This window comes from Takifugu rubripes, chromosome 22 (assembly GCF_901000725.2).
Source record: "Takifugu rubripes chromosome 22, fTakRub1.2, whole genome shotgun sequence".
In the NCBI taxonomy this organism is placed as follows: domain Eukaryota; kingdom Metazoa; phylum Chordata; class Actinopteri; order Tetraodontiformes; family Tetraodontidae; genus Takifugu; species Takifugu rubripes.
In genome coordinates, this window is record NC_042306.1 from 1,208,157 (window position 1) to 1,225,727 (window position 17,571).

Sequence of the window (17,571 nt, forward strand, 5' to 3'; positions counted from 1 at the left end):
CGCGGGTCGCCGCCGTTTCCTCCGTTCATAATTGCCAACACCTTCCTTTGGGTAAATTCCTCATTGTTTTAAAGGTCACGTCCCAAACTGCGACCCAGAAAGGGCAGCCGTAGTCACACAGCAATATTCATCTTTCCACAGTAGCTGTAATCTCCTCAGCCTGCCTGCGTCTCATCCGAGATCCCGCCCTGCATCCGGTCAGCGTTCTGTCTTTTTCTCTCAAGGCGACGAATTACAAGGCGTGTGAAGGTGTCAACAGGTGTTTTTGTTGCTGTGTGAATGGTTTTACCATCAAGTTGAAATGGTTCTGAAACAGGATCTATACTTCAGCCTCATGCAGCAACCTTCAAAGAGCCTCTTCAATATGTAGTAAACAAACTCCGAACGCTCCGGACACAAAAAACCAGCCGAGTTTCCGTGACCACCCATTGATCCCCTTTGAGAAACATTCAAGTTCGACGCTTTTATCTTCCCATTAGTCATAAAATCGTTAATGTCACTGAAGTAAAAGAGTAAAGTTAAAACCAATTTCAGCAAAAGGAATCAGAATTAAATCGGCAACGACGGAGGGAGAACGCGAGCGCATAAACTTTACCACTTCCTGTTTTAACACATCCGGCTCTCAACAGCTGGAATAAGTGTCAACACGTGCAAGATGCTGGTTGCTGGAAGTCTGTTGGGGTTTCTGGATTGTGTTGGTCTTTGTCCTGCAGTGGGTGGTAGGGGCACCTGTGGGAAATTTGCATCTCGTTGCCTTTTTAAGCAGGTTGTGCCTGACAGTGCCGGGGTGTCTGTTGGTGTGGGGAGAGCGTCCGTTTGTCTAGTGTGGGTGTCTGTTTGGGTTCCGTGGTGTTTGTAAGGGTGTTCGTGGTGAAGCTGTTTGGTCGCTTCCCCTGTCGTGTGTTGGTGCTCTGCGTTTCCTGGAGGGCCACTCCTGTTCCCGAGCTTCCAGTTTTTCTGGAGGGTTGCTCCTGATCCCGAACTTCCGGTTTTTCTGGAGGGTCGCTCCTGTTCCTGTTGCCCTGGAGTGCCACTCTTGATCCCAAGCTTCCAGTTTTTCTGGAGGGCTGCTTCTGAGCCCGAGCTTCCGGTTTTTCTGGAGGGCCGTTCCTGTTCCGTGTCTCCTGGAAAACCGCTCCTGCTCCCCTCGCAGTCTAGGAGGACTGCCCCTGTCTTCAGTGTCTCGGGGTACGTTCACGGTCTTCGAGTCATTGCTGGACCGGTGAGTGTGTCGCGCCGGACTCCCGAGTTCCCCGCAGTCCAGGGAGACTGCATCTGGTTGAAGACTCGCCGATGGACCTGTGACGGGCGGACGCTGCCTCCCGATCCCCCTGCGGTCCAGGAGGACTGTATTCTGTCGTCAGTGTGTGCTCCCCTTCCCTGTAAATAAAACTGACCACTCCACCATGGTGTCCTGGCCTGCGTTCGGGTTCTGTACCACCACGTATTATAACAAAGTCTATAGTTAAAAACTTGATGTGACCAGAAAGGGTCTAATGATGGGCGGACGCTGACCTAAGGGACCTTGATGCATATATATCTGTACATGCACTAAGCCCCTCCCCCAACCATCTCAGTGGTTGGCTGGAACATGGTTTGTGATGTTTTGGTGCACGTTTGCGCCCCCATGTTGTCTCCAGAGGTAACAGCGTCTTCAGGAGCAGCTAGCAGACCATCGCTCCGAAACTCTGGAGGAGCTCATGGTGCACCTTAAAGACCTGTGATCATTTTGCTGGGAGAACACGGACAACGTGAACATTCCCTGAAGCTGAGAATTCCCCTCTCAGATCTGCTCTTTTCTGCCTTTTGTAAAATCCCTCTGTACTGTCCGACTTTTCTGGAATCTGTATTCTGATCCGATCCACCTGCTCGGAGTTCAGGGACACGCGGAGCTGGGCCGAGCTGGGATCGTGCCGCTTTGTCTGCAGGTGCATCTCGGAATCGCGTGTATCGACAAAATCAGGCGACATTATGTGGCTTTGGAGAAGCGCGCTCCGAAGAAGCCTGTTGATTACGCTCCGAGGCTGGTGTTTATCCCAATCTGCCGAGTTTGCTGTGGGGGATCTTTCTCTGGATTAAAGTGATACTTCTCGTGCCGGCGCCCTCTTGTTTGGCAGCTTTATTCTTTAGGCTGCAGCTAATTAGCCGGGATTGTCTTAGCCGCGCTGCTACATGCTTGTTTATCTCCATCATGAATCCATTTGGTAAATTTTGTTTTGAATAAGTGCGGAGGGATTCCAGCTGCATCTTCTCTCTATTTTTAAGGACTTTTCTCTGGTGCAGCTCACAGAAGCTGGAGATCAGCTCAGTCTTTGATGCTAACAAGCTGAGCGACCGTTCAAAAACCACGAGATCATTTAAAACATCAGAGGACCTCGGACCTTCATGAGGGAGGAAAGACGAAAAACCCTCGCCCAAAGATCTGCTTTACACCCCTTAAAAGGAATAGGAAGACTGGAAGTTCTGGAGTAGGGAATGAGACGGCAAACACAGCGTCCCCGGTGTGAAAGCTGGTGCTGAAGGCTCAGCCTGTGTGGGAGGTTCTCTGCCGCAGGTGCACGAGGACGGTCTGGAGAAGGTTTATTTTCCAGCTACTGGAGTTGCAGCCAAGTTTCTCCAGCAGCATCCGGCACTTCTCTCAACTCTGACAGCTTCCCAGAAGGCTGATGGGCCCCTCCTGGAAACTCGTATTCAGAAGTGTTAGAACTCGCCGTCCTTGGAAGGCGACGTGCACGACGTGCACAGCGTGGCGGTGGTTTTGTGGACAGTTCCTCCTCCAACTGTGCCGACGCTTAAACTCAGAGTTCAAAAAGGCAGCCGTAAAATATTGTTTTATCCATAACTTCAAAAATGTCGCCCCTGGTCCCGCTCAGATGAGTTCTGCAGAGCTTTTTTGGCCCGAGTGAGTCACAGAATTATTTATATAATTCGGCTCCAAATTTCACCGCCACGGTGAGTGTTGTCATGTTGCCGCGGCGATCCGCTTCCAGCCTGTGTACTTTGCATCTTTGATAAGGATCAAAGGATGACGCTGAAATATTTAGGACTGATGAGACGTTTGGGAATTTTTCCACACAAACGTCCTCATTTGTCACGTTGTGCATGTTTCGGTGTTTCCAGCCGTCGGTTAGCGTCAGCGTTCCGGGTGGGAAGCTGTGGCACGTGGTTCCATAAAAGGTTGAAGGTTTGATTCCAGCATAATAAACTTGTGTTGTGAAGCGGAGGAATAGGTCATGAATAGCGCCGGCACTTCCTGTTCACGCTGAATGGGAGGGGCTGAGGTTAATGAGCAAAACTGCCTCGAGCGTTTTGTTATTCATGGGATGGCTCCTCAACTCACGCCGGTTTAAGTCAAACCGGAACGTGGTCGCGCTCGTCTGGAGAAGCACAAACTCACCCGAGGTTCATTTGTGACGTCACGTTTTTAGACACGTGACGCTTCAGCTCAGGGTCGCCACACTTTCAGTGGTTCTCATGCGTTATATTAAAGTTTTCTTTGAGGTTTTAAAGTGCAACTGACTCAATCTGAGGAATGCTTAAAGTGGGTGGAGCCTTCATCCAACGCCTCATGACGTCAGTGACGCCCTCTCTGGGCCCTCTACCCAGCTACCCGCCATTCTGGAGGCAGCTTGTGTCACGAACCACCGTGTTGGACCCCGACTGAGTCAGGACCACCTTCCCACCGTGAACTGATACGATCTGACTGCACCGCCTGGCAGCTGTTTTGAAAGAGTGCATTCACGATCAGGAGCGTCTTTATTTTACGAGCTGCTCTGACCAACTGTAGTCTCCATAAATCCGTCGAGTCGGCGTCCTTGAGAGCCGGCGGTGGTTTTTGCAGAGGAACAAATGCAAATAAATGTAAAAAGAGTGCATGTCGGAGCAGGGCGCTCGTGTGTGTGTGTGTGTGTGTGTGTGTGTGTGTGTGTGTGTGTGTGTGTGTGTGTGTGTGTGTGTGTGTGTGTGTGTGTGTGTGAAAACACAGGAAGACTAGTGCTAAATGTTATCGCTTTTGAAGAGAAAATTCCATTTCCCCTTTCAGCAGCCGGCTTCACTTCTGCCTGCTCTTATTTCCCATAAAGAAAATAAGAGGCTGATTTGGGACTTGGGGAGCGGCGAGAGAGCCGGTCTGTCACTACCTGTGGACAAACTGCGTGGGGACGAAGGCGGACAAAGGAGGCGATTAGTTGGACCGAGTGCTCATAATACAGTCCCGGGGGGACAGTAAGTCAGGGATGGATGTTGCATCCAGGTTCACTGAGCAATTAAGAGTGCCAGGAGAGTCAAAGTGGCTTAGTCTGATGCTCCGCAGCTCTGGAGAGCAGAGGGTCACTTTCAACCCCTATCAGTCCAAATGTGTGTCTTAATGCACCCGTCCACACTGGCCAGATGAGCCGAGGACGGAGCCAAGGGGACACGGCGGGGCCAGCGGGCTACACGGGAGGAACTATAATTGTGTCTGACACATCCACTGGCTCCCCTCCCAGATCACTTGATATATACATTTTTCTTCGTGCCCTTGTTATCCTCGGACCTTTAATGAATAATTTATTATGGGGAGAGTGAAAGAGGAGGAGAGCATTTCCCCTCATAGTAAACATACCAATAAAAAGAGAGATGAGTGCAATAAAATGATACTGAAGGGATCACTTGCCCTTTAACCAAAATGGCTCTTGAAGTGGGCCGAGCACCATTTTTAACATCAAAAAAGGGCTAAGCTCTTTTGGCGGATGATTCCGAAGAGTCAGACAGTCAGATTAAATTTTAGAAATGATTATTGGGGATTCTTTGATGTAAACGCCATCATAATTCAGTTGAACTGTAACAGGCCAGGTGGCTACGCTAGCACGCTTCATTATATCACGTTAAATCTTTTGATCTCCAAAACAGCAAACATGCTAATCAGCTGCCGCTGGTATCGCCATTACACTTTCCCCAAAGGTGCTTATATAATTCCTGTTTAAACGTTCAGTGTTAAATGTTTTAATTTCATCTGATAGTGGACTCTCTTCCCTCTGCTAACAGCTTAGCAACAGTGAGTTGGAACAACGTGGAACAGAGATAAGCACACATGCAAATGTGCCTATGTCCGTGTCACCAGTTGAGGCAGGAAAACACACACACACACACACACACACACACACACACACACACCTTAGTGTCTAATCAACTGTGGGGGGAACCAGAGATCCTGAAACCACGTATAAAGGCTTAAAAGAACTCAAACCTGGAAAATTGAGTATAAAGTGAGTATAATAATCTCCCGTTACTGGGGAGCGTTCCAGCTATTTCCCCCAGCATGTGGACGGCTCAACGTGAGCGTTTGAGCTAATGGCTGGATCAGGAAAGATTTAAGCAAGTATCAACACAGTCGAGGGGGAAATGAGGGGATAGACGCTCCGTCCCGCGCTAGCATATATGAGGAATTCACCAGGCACACACCGACCTGACAATCAGTCCAGCCCTGGGACAATCCTGGCTATTTTTTAGGTTTGCTTTTCCCCCGCCGCCAGTCCACAAGACAAGCAAGATTACAAGAGCCAAGGCGGCGGCGCCCGGAGGGGAACATTTTCCAATTTACCAGCAGCACATTCATGAACACTCTCTCATATAAAGGCCCTCAGAGAAATCTGTTCTCCACTTTACAGCTTCCACAATAATGTAAGAAATAAGTGTCGCGAAATGAGGAATAAAGCTCTTTGTTACGTCTCATTGAGGAGGAAGCTTCATGGGAGGATATCAGGTCTGAAATTGAACGGCACTGGAGGCCTGCTCGTGCGCTGCACGTTGGACTCCGAGGTGTTAATTTAGAAGGCTCCTTCCACCATTTTCGCCGTGGCAGGAGAGCAAGTTCCTCATCCACCGGCGCTCGGTCAGATGCTCCCGCTGGTGGAGCTCTTTCTGGAAGAGGGCAGTGATGCGGCGGAACAGAGAGCTCCTAATTAAAGTTGTACGGAATAATAAAAAGAGGGGGTCATTAATATTTGATCAAAGAGCGGCTAAATTGAAACATGTTTGCATCAATTAATCATCCCCCAGATGCCACTTATCAGCCTTTTCCATTGCAGCATCAGAGCAATCCAGCAGAGTAGTGGTGCAGAGCCAGAACCATCACTCATCGGGTCTCGCCTGCTCGTGGCGTCTGCGGCCCAGTGATTAAAACACGGCTGCCGCCGCCGAGCGCTCGCTCCCAGCCCCCTCTGAAGATTGGTCTGTGCCGCCAAAACCTGATTACCATGTTTTCCACCCGTTATTGATATTTTCTGAACTTCAACAGGGGCGAGGCGGCGTTTCAGAACCGTCTGCAGCTACGCTTTCACTTATCGGCTCGTTTGGTTCAATCACTGTCAGGTTACCTCACGGGGAGACGGACGCCCACCAGCGCTTTGTGATCAATACAAAACAGACTTTAACACAATGAGCGTGTGTTTACTGCCCCCGGGACCGTCGGCGCGCTAGCGTCCTTCGCCTCAAATCCATCATTTGGCTAAAATGTTGCCAGAAAGCAAGTTCTAACTCCTGACCCGGCTGAGGTTGCACAATGGAGCGCTACTTTGGTTCAGTAGGTGCAGATTAGACCCCTAACCTAGCTAGCAGGGAGCTCCTGTTAGCTAGGAAAAAAGCTATTCATCTCCTCAAAAGACTGAAGCGTGAAAAGGTTCTGAAACCCAGAAGTGTTAAACGGAACGGCACAGAATACGCAGCGGGAATGCACAAGAGCCTGAACATGAAAAACGGGGAATTCTTTGAGGAAAAGGTCAAGTCAGAAGAAGAATTCCTCCCAAAGGCTCGACGAACGCTAAAGACACCTAAAGCAATTTGTCGGCTACGGTTTTCCGAAAGCAAAAAGCACCTGTTCATTATTCCGGTTGTTGTCTCCGACTCCCACATCCAGCTCTCCTCGTCGCCTAATGGCAGACGTATAATTGAAGTAAGGTCGCGGCAAAGACGGCCGTAATTGTGTGTTGGCGGCACAACGCTGGGATCCAAATGTGCTGTTTAGTTTGGATTAATGACCCTGCGATGTGGCGCAGGAAGCAGAACATCAATAATTTCCTACATAAATGATATTTTCATTACGACGGTCGACTTCAATATGCTTCCCGACGGGAGCGTCCCTCCGGAGGATAAGGTCGAGACGGACGCGATGAGCTCCAGAGTCACCTCGGTCTAATCTAATCCTGGAATCAGAGTCTTTGTCTTTCTTTAATCCTTCAGGAGCCTCGTGGATATTAGCGTCCGTGTTCAAGGCTTTGGAATTCCATAAACATCCCTCAATGACTTCCAACTCCTCTCAGGAATTCCCTTTATTTCCAGTAAAGGCAGATGACGGTGAGGAAAAAAGCGCTCGAACTGGAGCGCTGATGAACATCTGGTTAATCCAGACGGGATTAGACTTGCTGAGATGGACTGCTGGAGACGACGCTCCCATCTGAGGTTCCTATAAGGAAACGTTGCATCATCTGTATCTAAGCGGATCCCTGCTCCATTTCGAGGATCCGAGACGTGATCCGTGGCAGCAGATCAGCTCTGGATATGCATCATGTGATGAACGACTGCCAGCTGTTGCAGGCTGGTCCCAGCGACGACGTCATAAATCACCAGTATTCACAGCCCCCCTCCAACCCCCCCGCTCCCGGGAACGTAACCCAAATGAATGCCGCTTCATTTCCGACCGTTTAAAGGGAAGCAGAGTCCTGTTGACGGAGGTGTGCTGCCAACGAGCCTCCGGTCGGATGATGAATTAAACATGAAATTTAAGAGTGCAAATACGACGTCCGGGGGGGGAGGGGGGGGGGGGGGGCTGTCCGGCGCTAATGAACACCCCTAAAAGCTTCCCAACAACAGACAAGACACCGGAACAAGTTCAGCAGACCAACAGTTGATGAAGGCTGAAGTCTGTCCAGACCACGGCGTTGCCGTGGAGACCTTTCTGCCCTGGTTGGGTCCATAATTGCAAGTTCAGTGCAGCGTTTTCAGTCTTTTTTCACACTGAAATGGAAAAAATAAAATCTAATATTGTCTAATAACTACTTCTACGCCTCCGTATTCAGAGCCTTTACTCAGCATCTTCAGCAGCAGCTCCAGCCTCCAGTTTTTAAGTGTCCCCCTCCTGGATTTAGGGATATTCTGATACTGCAGGATATTCTAGGCTGGTCAACAAATGTCACACACTCCTAATATGTGGGCGGAGCCTCTTCAGCTGTGAACACTCCTTCCAACGTTGCTCCCATGAGCTTCTGGAATGTCACTTTTATTTCCCTCCCAGATCTTGTAGTGATGATGGGAGAGTCGGACCTCTGAGCAAAGCTTATCCAGCATGTCCCAAAGGTTCTCAGGGGGGTTGAGGTCTGGACTCTGGGGGCCCGTCCATGTGTGAAATGATGTCTCATCATCCCTGAACCTCTCTCTCTATCTGAGCCCCAGGAATCCTGGAATTCTCATCTTGGAATATGCCCACATCATCAGGGAAGAGAATGTTGCTGAACCTGGACCTGAGGACCTGCAGCAGCCCCAGATCAGAGCTCTGCCCCCCAGGCTGGTCCAGTAGACACCATGATGGGAGCATGGGTTCATCTGCCTCTCTTCCTACCCTGATGCCCCATCACTCTGGAACAGGGCCAATCTGGACCCATCAGACCCCGTGACCTTCTTCCATTGCTCCAGAGTCTTTATGCTCCCCAGCAGACTGAAGCCTCTTGATCAGCCTCCCTCATTACTGCTTTTCTGAAGGCTCCACAGCTCTTCAGTCCCTTCACATTGTGCACGTGGGAATGTTCCAACTCTCACAGTCCTGAGTTCTACTGGTGCTCTTCTACCCTCTGAGCCCACCAAACCTTTGAGTGACCACTGGTCACCATTATTCAGGATGGTTTTCTGACCACATTTCTCCCTCTAAGATGATGGTTCCCCACTATCCTCCCCGTTCTGAATGGTTGGACAGTTCTTAAGCCTATTTTAGGAGTTTCTTAGATGTTTCCTCTGGTGGAGGCAGGACAATGCTGTGACTCTTCTCAAACACACCAACATCTTCTCCTCCACCACAGAATGAGCCCTTAACATGATTGTTGAAGAGCTGAGACGCGGCCGCATCAGCTGGGCTTAGATAAGGTGTTACCAGCTGAACGCTAATGACCCATCAGTGGTGCTCCAGCAGGTGTGTCTGACCCGTTTGCCTCGTTAAATCCAGGTGGCCAGACGGTGAACGTCCCTCCCCCGTCACTCTCATCGTCGTCACCTGGGCAGGAGACTCAAGCAGGTGTGGTCCATCACCATCGCCAGATGATTGTGCCTGTTAGCATCTGTGCGAGAACTTAACTTACTGTAGAGTTTTTTAAAAATAATAAACTCACTAACGTGTGGTTTCCTACACTCTGAGTCTGACCTCCAGCTGGGCAGGTCACAAGTGTGTTTCCACTAGAGGAGCAGCGGTAAAAAGTTCCCCCAACCACAATCTTGCTCTGAAAATAGTTCCAAGTCAACGGGGGACCTTCAGGTTACTCGGACGAGGGAAAGTCCTGGAAAAGAGAAGTTTAAATAAATATAAAGCCGCGGGAGGACTGTGGTGTGGGGGCCACGTCAACCCAAATTACAGCCTTTCATCATCTTATCAAGCCATAAAACATGCGGCAACTGTAAAGAGTAGCGCAAAATGCATTCAAAGAACACATCATTAAATGTGAAGACATCATACTGATTTTATTCCTTGATTTTGAGCCAAATCAGAGATGTTATTAGTTCAGGGAGCTTTCAGAGCTGTGTAATATTTAATCAGCCCTAATTTACATTCCTGCACGTGTGCACCGTTAATTCCCCAGATTTCACAGGTGATTACGAGTTTTTGGAGCCAACGTTCAGCATTAATCTGGAGCTTTGTGAGAAGATGTTTGTTTTTTACCTGTCTTGGAACAATAAACACGGAATTCTATTCCACTTTTTCTCTGCCACATTTTATTCATCAGCCATCAATAATCCATCGTGTGGCCACATTAACTCTTTAATGGCAGTAGAGTAGCAGGGTCACTGTGGGGGGGGGGCACCTGTATTATGACCATATCCATCTTGTTAGGGATTGGGTTTTTACAGGACCCAAAAACACACTGGTAAACAGTCCAAAATAGGTTTTATTAAACCAACTCAAAACAGCGGTCCTCCTGGACTGCAGGGAAGCACTCGTCTGGTCTTCCGGGGCGCACCGCGGCGCCAACACGGGAGTCGGGTTCTGCACGTTCACTAGTCCAGCAGGACGGCCTGGAGACCTCAAACGTGCAGGGAAGACACCAAAAGCAAGATACCCTCCTTAAATAGGCGGCCTGATGGAAATTGCCGACAGGTGCGCTGCTGCCTGGAGCGCCAAAAAAACAACCCGGAACCCTGGACCCCAACACATCTGAGCTTTACACTCGTGTGACAGGACAAAAAGTAGAACTGAGCGATTCACAGAGGATCATAACTTCATTACTAGCAGTTACACCTGTCACCCCCCCCCCCCCCAGCATGAAGAGCTGCTCTGGGATCCATCATATCCAGGCCCAATGGGAACCCAACACTAGCTTAGCAGCGTTCTGCCACGTTGGTTTAGAACTTTTAAAGAGGGAGCGCAAACCTGCCTGAGTCTGCAGATGGAGCTTCAAATCAGAGGAAGTCTTAAGAGGAAAGGTCTCTGCTGCACTCTCGGCATCTCCAAAGAGCAGTTTTAGTGTTTGATTTGATCAAACCCTCAAAGGTCAGCTCACTGAAGAGGGCCCGCTTTCAATGAGCGTCTGCTGAGAGATTTGCCGATACGAAAGGAGCAGGAAAGTAAAATCCTGTAGAGACGCCACAGGATGAAATTCCATGAATGAACTCTCCTAGAAGTGGAGCCGGAGAGGTTAAAGCTGAGCAGAACCGCGCACCCCCTCGCTCCCCACCTGCCTTCTGTTGTCCACTCTCCTCGCTGTGATTTCTGTCAGGACCTCGGTCGATTTTGGCTTGGCCCCTCTCAAAGACGCACCTCCGGGGGCTTTGCAGCCCCAGGCCAGAGCACTCGCGGCTTAAGAGGCAGGCGCAGCGCCGCCACGTCCTTCTGAGAGGACGGTGTCACTGTCAGCAGCAGGAGAGGGACCCGTGGATGTTAGCAACATGCTAAAAGGCTACACCGATGCAGCCAGGCGCTGCTTTACCCCCCCGGCGTGCTCGTACCATCAGCGCGTTGTGCCTTTCCCCATCAGGTGCTAAACGAGCAGGCGTGACAGTAAAAACGCAGCGTTCCCACCACACGTTCTGCACTTTAGGGGGAAGCAATCGCGCGCTGCACCCTTTCCACCACTTAGCCAGTTTTTTTTAATCATTTTTATGTAAATCCGCGGCTTTATAGCCCCCAGATTTACAGCGAGGAAGGCATCCTTCTTTACAAAAGTTTTGATTAGCCAAATATTCCCATCCCTGGCAGTAAAACAGAGAAATAAAGAGCTACAGGAATCAGGGTCTCTCCTCTTTGAGTTATGACACCGTGACAGTTTACGTCCATTGATTTAAAATATTTATGCACACCTCAACGTTCCACTCTATACAGGGTGTCCATATGCTGGGACGGGATAGAGCCCTACTGGGACCCTAAACGGGATAAGTTGGAATATAATATTGATGGATGAGTGGTTGCCAGGGAGCTTCCCTGAGGAGAACATATATATATGTTATAGGAATGACAGGCAATCTGTTCTTACCGGTGCGGAGGGAGCAGGTGAAATCGAGGGGGGGGGGGACGGCATAAAAACATCTACAGAGTGTTTTTATCACCAGCTACAACTTACTCATCTCTTCGCTGCGTGCACGGTGCATCACCCTCCCCTCACACCAGGCGGTCCAATGGACTCGGTACGGTTCCAAGCAAAGCCAGGAAAAAAACGGAGTTCTGGCCTTCACGGGGAGTCCAAAGCAGGCTTTACGAGACAAACTGGAACCACGAATAGGGAGCGAGTGGTGGCAGAAAGGCAGCAAAAGCCTCCTATTTTTGGAGACAATAACTCGGCGGTGGCGGGGAGCAGCGTGGCGACGTGTGCTGGACCACGGGGAACCCCGGCCCTTCGGCCTCCCCGCGTGGATCCATCTGTTGGCTGGTTGAACCAGGAAACAACAAACTGCACAACAGAGAAGGAAGCTGTCTCCGTGACAAGAGCACCCCATAAATTACATCAGGGAGCAATAACACAATTAATTCCGCGACAACACCACCCTGAAGTGAGGCGAGATGTATCATAGCGGGAAATCTGGTGGAAGGAAAAACGGGAGCAGCAATTGGAGGGAGCGTTACAGCCGGTGTAGCTAACAAGCAGGCGGCACCTGGAGGCTCGTAGCGCTGTGGGGGCCTCCATGGACGCCTCTCTGGGTTGTGCGACGCCATTTGCCTTCGCTAACAGGCTCCCAGACTTCTTTAGATGTAAAAGGCTGCACCGATTTGAGGGAAAAGAACAATTTGCCATCGTTGGAGATGTTTTAATTTCCCAGGAGGTCCAGCTCTGCTTGGATTCTGTTATTTAGCCTCGTGTTTTTGCGTACGAGTGTCGTTAAACTGGGGTTTGTTGTGGCCGCAACTGCTGCAGGACACCTGAGCCGTGTGTGGGGGACGCGCAGGTACGGACGCCTGAAACTCGCGGCGTTGGCGGCTCGCTCGGCTGCCGGCTGGGGGACAGTCGGTGACGTTGGAGTGACTGAGGGAGCCAAACATCCTCATTAAACTCCGCGTCTCAGGCTGCAAGGCGAGGACAGACCCTTTGATTTGGTACCAGAGTCCATTGGCAGCCCAACCCCCCCCCCCCCACAGCTGTGATTAATGCTGGAGGAGCAAAGACTTCCTACCGCCTTTTTGATCACATCATTTCTGTCAGCGTGTCCTGAAATATAAATAAATCAATAAAACGCAGGATGGAAATAGAAAAGGCAACGCCGGCAGCACGATTACGCAACAATGGAAATGAAAGGCGGAGACCAAACCCCTCCAGGCAGCACTACATCTTCTCTGGTCCACAATCGCTACGGAAACGTCAGTTCCAGTCAGCGCAACAAGAGTCCCACTATTTTTACCCACGCAGGAAACATTTAGCTAGTGTTCTTAACCACTTTATTCCACTCAGTGTCTCAACAGAGTGAAGGAAATCCACCATGAAGAGCATGAAAGTGCAGAGAAATCTGTGGTCAGGATGCATTTCTAGGAGGGCAGGAAGCTACAGATCCAGACTTTTGAATCCTGCATATAAAAAGGCTGAAAATGCAGCTGAGGTTGAAACTAAACCTTTATTACCTGTTGGTGACCTGTAAACTGTCAGCCGACTCCCTGAAAGCGTCCATTAACCACATGACACCAGGTCCACCAGGTTCTTCGCTGCTTTCATGCCTGCCGGAAGCGTGTGGACGTCCTCGCCCTGGCTGAACGCTCTGCCGGCTTGATAATGCAGGAAAACGATCAGTCCGTCGTTTCAGGCTGGTTCAGCCTGGAAAGCAAATAAGGGAAATGATTACAGTGTGTTAACCCTGGAGGAGTAATGGCACCTGAGCGGGGCCTCGCAGCTTCAAAGCACCGCGGCGCTAACGCCTATCATTACTTCTTTGGGTTCATATTTGCGGGCCTTGTTTGTAAATGAGCCCTGTTGGTGGGAAATGGCACCTTTTAACTGCTGCTCTGGACCAAATGTGGGGGGGGGTTTACATTTTGTTTGTTTCATCTTTGTTGTTATTGGCTTTATATTCAGTGATGAGCCGCTTTGGTAGCGACGTACAGGAAGACTTCATCAGTGTAACGGGCCAAATCAGGCTCATTTCAGTCCGTCTTGCACCATCTGCAGGAGCCCCCCCCCCCCCCTCCATATGAGCCTGGCCCTGCTCACGGTTCCTTCCTGTTGCTTGATCCTTTCATCACAGTGTTTATTTGTGCCGTTGACCAGGATGCAGCTTTATTATACCCCGAGATGACCACAGGCCACGCCTTTAGCTCAAACTCCTCACGCTAGCAGCTAAACAGACGACATACATTTTTCCTCCTTACATCCAGCTTTTATCACCTGAATATTGAGTTAGCATATTGAATTATGCTAACTGGAGAGCACTAATGTGGACCTCCTCAGAGCCACTTAGGCAGGTTTACGCAAGTGGTTGAGACTGTCCATCACAAAGACTGTAACGTTGTGTTTAAAGAACCATAAATCTGACTGATAACGTGTCAGTGAAGTCCAAACAAATGAGGATTTTAATCCCTGCAGCCTTTTAATGGGTCACTTCAACATGCGCTGATTTTAGCTGTTATATGGGGGGTTAATGTTTAGGCTACAGATTACATTCACACAGGCCCATAAACATGTGAGAGGAGGAGGAGGAGGAGGAGGAGGAAGATGAAGAGCAGGGGCGGTCTGTCTGTCTGAGTGTCTGTGGCTTTTGGAAAATGATTTTTGGGCTGAAAACGGAGAGAACATTCAGCCAATGTTGTCATCTGGGCTAATGTTTCAGCTTATTAGCTCTGGATGATTCGAGTAATTGGGCGCTGACTCCCCCGTTCACATGTGGTTTGTATGACCCCCCTTCTGTGCCTGCTCTGAATCAGGGCACCGCCACGTTAGCTTTGCCTCGGTGCTGAATTATCTTACCACGGCCTTGTTTTGGTATTCGCGCAGCGTTTACGTGGTTTTTAATACATTATGTACATTATTGTATTTCGCTCTGGGGGATTTGATTAAACAAGTGCTGAAGTGCTGCACAAATCTTGACACACACTTGGCAGGTGGGTGCTACGTGCTGCATATGCTAAGTGCTGCGTATGCTAATCTCCCCTCCCCTCTGAAATAAGGCGCGAAGGCCAAACATGAACAAGCGTCGGAACCTGGGACATTCTGTCACTCCACTGCCACCGCTGACTAAAACAGGTTCCTCCTGAGTTCTTCCCACTCTTTTTTTTGATCGTTTCGGAGGGTTTTATCGTAATAAGGCGAGTATCTGTCGTTATAAAGCGTGAAAAGAATCACCAGCTTCTCCCTCCCTCGTGGAATCACAAAGCAGCAGATGAAAATATCATATCGAAAGTGTGAAAATAGATTTTATACATTTTTTTTTATTTGATTAAGAACTGTCCCGAGGGAGCCGTGCAGCTCGTCGCTGCCCACCATTAAACGGGCGAGCACTGGGAGGATCAAAAGAGCTGGAATGAGAGCGCATTTCCTGGAATAGTTATCATCCTCCTCGAACGCTCACATCGCTCCACACGTGGGGATATTAGTCAGACAGCTGCACCATCTCAGGTCGCCGCTTTGTTATTCACTGGTTCCTCAATCACGGTTACCTCAAGGACGTTCTCTTGGAAGGACAGACTTTACTGGATGGTTAAGGTGGAGAACAAAATCCTTTATTTTTTTTATTTTTTTTGTTCTGCGCTTTGGCCGGGGATGCACAAGGCGCTCGCCAAACAATAAAAGCTCAGATGTGCATGAATGCATTCAAAGGAAATACAATCAGAGTGGGCAGATGCAGGAAACAAGGACATGAATCAGTCCAAATACCCGCTAATCCTGCCGCAGGAGTCCGCTTGGCACTGCTGGTTCGCGCCTGAGCGAGGATGTGGGAACGCAGCATCCAGGGCGCGATGCCCCGCAGCCAAGGCGAGGGGGGGGGGGGGGCGCTAGCTGCAAGTGTTCCGCTAACATCCCAGCCCCCTGGATGGCTTTGATAGACTGGAACAGATGACTGAAGTGTGCAGAGCCTGGTGTGGGCTTCTGTCCCTTTTCCACTCATGAGCCGGTCCAGGCGACTCCAAATTGACCAAAGTGTGAAGGACTGTTTGTCCCTGCATGTTGGCCCAGCCAGGAGCTGTGGACATGTCCAGGCTTTGACCCTCACGTCTCACCCAGTGACGGCTGAAACAGGCTCAGTAAGAGACACAAAAAAGCTGTTTTATAGAGTTCCTCAGAGCTGCATCAGTGGTTGGTCTGAATCTCTGTCCACAAACAGCATCTTTGGGGTCTGGGTTGGGCATGGTTGGCATCTTTGGGGGCTTGATTGGGCATGGTTGGCATCTTTGGGGGCTTGATTGGGCATGGTTGGCATCTTTGGGGTCTGGGTTGGGCATGGTTGGCATCTTTGGGGGCTTGGTTGGGCATGGTTGGCATCTTTGGGGGCTTGGTTGGCATCTTTGGGGGCTTGGTTGGGCATGGTTGGCATCTTTGGGGGCTTGGTTGGGCATGGTTGGCATCTTTGGGGTCTGGGTTGGGCATGGTTGGCATCTTTGGGGGCTTGATTGGGCATGGTTGGCATCTTTGGGGGCTTGGTTGGGCATGGTTGGCATCTTTGGGGGCTTGATTGGGCATGGTTGGCATCTTTGGGGTCTGGGTTGGGCATGGTTGGCATCTTTGGGGTCTGGGTTGGGCATGGTTGGCATCTTTGGGGGCTTGGTTGGGCATGGTTGGCATCTTTGGGGTCTGGGTTCGGCAAGGTTGGCATCTTTGGGGTCTGGGTTGGGCATGGTTGGCATCTTTGGGGGCTTGGTTGGGCATGGTTGGCATCTTTGGGGGCTTGGTTGGCATCTTTGGGGGCTTGGTTGGGCATGGTTGGCATCTTTGGGGGCTTGGTTGGCATCTTTGGTGTCTGGGTTAGCATCTTTGGGGGCTTGGTTGGGCATGGTTGGCATCTTTGGGGGCTCGGTTGGAATCTTTGGGGGCTTGGTTACGTGTCTTTTAGATCCCATCCCAACACACCTGTTGAAGGATGTTCTACCACTGATAGGCAGTTCTATCCTGGACCAGATCAATGGTTCTTTAGTGTCAGGTTATGTACCCCGGTCCTACAAGGTGGCAGTGATTAAGCCGTTGCTTAAAAAACCATCACTGGATCCTGATGTCTTGGCAAATTATAGGCCAATATCCAACCTTCCTTTTATCTCTAAAGTTCTAGAGAAGGTGGTGGTGACTCAGTTACTGGAGCACCTGCAGAGGAACAGTCTGTTTGAGATGTTTCAGTCAGGCTTTAGAGCTCACCACAGCACAGAAACAGCACTTCTTAAAGTCACTAATGATCTTCTCATAGCTTCCGATCATGGACTGGTCTCTATGCTGGTTCTGCTGGACCTCAGTGCTGCTTTTGATACAGTTGATCACAGCATCCTGTTACAGAGACTGGAACATGTGATTGGGATTAAAGGGACAGCACTAGACTGGTTTAGATCATACTTATCTGATAGATACCAGTTTGCCCATGTCCACGGCGTTCCCTCCTCATACAGTAGGGTTAGCCATGGAGTTCCTCAAGGTTCCGTACTCGGACCAATCCTCTTCACATTGTACATGCTTCCCTTAGGGAACATTATTCGGCAGCATGGGATAAATTTTCATTGTTATGCTGATGACACTCAGCTCTATTTATCCATGAAACCCGAGGAGACAGAGAAGTTAGTGAAGCTCCAGACCTGTCTTAAAGACATAAAGTCCTGGATGTCTTCAAATTTCCTCCTCCTTAACCCAGGAAAAACTGAGGTCATGGTGTTTGGTCCTGAACCTCTCAGGGATAGATTAGATCACATGATCACTCTAGATGGTATCTCATTAACATCTAGTCTCT

The 17,571-nt window shown here is 49.8% G+C and overlaps 1 long non-coding RNA gene across 1 annotated transcript in view; it reads right to left on the minus strand.

Annotated features, from left to right (window-relative positions):
* Nucleotides 1–17,571, minus strand: part of LOC115247944 (uncharacterized) — a 39,839-nt gene that overhangs the window by 16,529 nt on the left and 5,739 nt on the right. Inside the window, exon 3 of the long non-coding RNA XR_003886997.1 lies at nt 13,280–13,469. This is a non-coding gene — a long non-coding RNA (uncharacterized lncRNA). The remainder of the gene's footprint in view (nt 1–13,279; nt 13,470–17,571) is intronic.